Below are 1,900 nucleotides of genomic sequence, written 5' to 3'. Positions count from 1 at the left end.
AAAAAGAAAAAAAAAGGAGATAAATTAAACCATTAAAGAAAAGATTATGAAAAATTTAAGAAAACACAAGAATGGAATATGCAACAATTGTGTGACACCATAAAAAGACCAAACTTATGAATCATAGGCATACAGGAAGGTGAAGAATCCCAAAATAATGGCATGGACCAGATCTTCAACAGAATCATAGAAGAAAATTTCCCAACATAAAAAAAATGCCCCCCAAAATAGAAGAAGCATATAGAACACAAAACAGACAGGACGAAAAAAAGAAACTCTGCATGGCACATCATAGTAAAAACACTAAACGTACAGAACAGAGACAATATTGAAAGCTGCAAAAGAGAAACAACAAGGCACATATAAAGGAAAACCCATTAGGATTACAGCTGACTTTTCAGTGCAAACTATGAAAGCCAGAAGAGCCTGGACCAAAGTAGTCCCAGTTTTAAATGACTACAGATGCGAACCCAAAATACTACACTCAGCCAAAACGTCTATTATAGTTGAAGGGGAAAGAAAAATCTTCCATGACATAAATAGGCTGAAGGAATTCATGTCCACAAAACCAGCCCTTCAGAGAGTTCTGGAAGCAACACAAAGAGCTGAAGAAAGGAATGACTATACCCGAGGGGTTGTGGAAAGAAATTTAATGAAGGTATAACTGTGGAAAAGAACAGCTATACCAAGAATATAAACAGAAATAAAAATGACAGGATTCAATACTCATCTTTCATTAATAACTATAAATATTAACAGACTGAACTCCCCAGTCAAAAGACACAGACTAGGTAAATGGATTAAGAAACAAAACCCATCTTTTTGTTGTCTGCAAGAAACTCATCTCACTTTCAAAGATAGACACTATCTTAAAGTGAAAGGATGGAAAAAAATAAACCAAGCAAATGGTACTAAGAAAAAAGCAGGCGCTGCAATTCTGATATCTAACAAAATAGACTTTAAACTAAAAATAATCAGAAGAGATCAAAGGGACAATAAATCAAGAAGATATTACAATAATATACATATATTCACCAAACTCTGGTGCACCCAACTTCATAAAAACAATACTACAGGACTTTAAGACCCAGATTAATCCCAACTCATTAATAGTAGGGGACTTCAATGCCCCATGGACTCCATTAGATAGGTCAACAGGGCAGAGAGTTAACAGAGAGACATCTGAATTAAACAAGACCATATATCAAATGGACTTAACAGATATCTACCAAGTATTCCACCCAAGCACCAAAATACATACTTTCTACTCAGCACCCCATGGAACCTTCTCCCAAATCGACCACGTACTGGGGCACAAAACAAACCTCAATAAATACAAAAAGACTGAAATACTTGCATCCATTCTATCAGATCACAATGCAAGAAAGCTTAAAATCAACACTGGAAGAAGCCCTAGTAAATACATGGACTCATGGAGATTAAACAACACAATCTTGAATGATGAGTGGGTCAAAGGAGAAATTAAGAAAAGAAAGAAATATAAGTATTCCTAGAACCAAATGAAAAGGACAATACAACACAACAAAACTTCTGGGACATGGTGAAATCCGTGCTTAGAGGGAAGTTTATAGCTCTAAGTGCCTACATCAAAAAATCAGAAAGAACACAAATAAATGACTTAACGTTGCAACTCAAGACACTTGAAAAGCAATAGCAAATGAAACCCAAACCCAGCGGACAAGAAAAAATACCCAAAAACAGGGCAGAAATTAATGAAATTGAAACAAAGAAAACAATACAAAGAATCAACAACTCCAAGAGCTGGTTCTTTGAAAAGATAAACAAGATTGACAGACCGCTAGCCCAGTTCACCAAAAGAAAGAAAAAGCACCTCCAAATCAACAAAATCAGAGATGAAAGGGGAAACATCACAACAGAT

This window comes from Nannospalax galili, unplaced genomic scaffold (genome assembly GCF_000622305.1).
Source record: "Nannospalax galili isolate Female #2095 unplaced genomic scaffold, S.galili_v1.0 scaffold270, whole genome shotgun sequence".
In the NCBI taxonomy this organism is placed as follows: Eukaryota; Metazoa; Chordata; class Mammalia; order Rodentia; family Spalacidae; genus Nannospalax; species Nannospalax galili.
The sequence above is the reverse complement of the archived record's forward strand: the minus strand, read 5'-3'. Positions refer to the sequence as shown.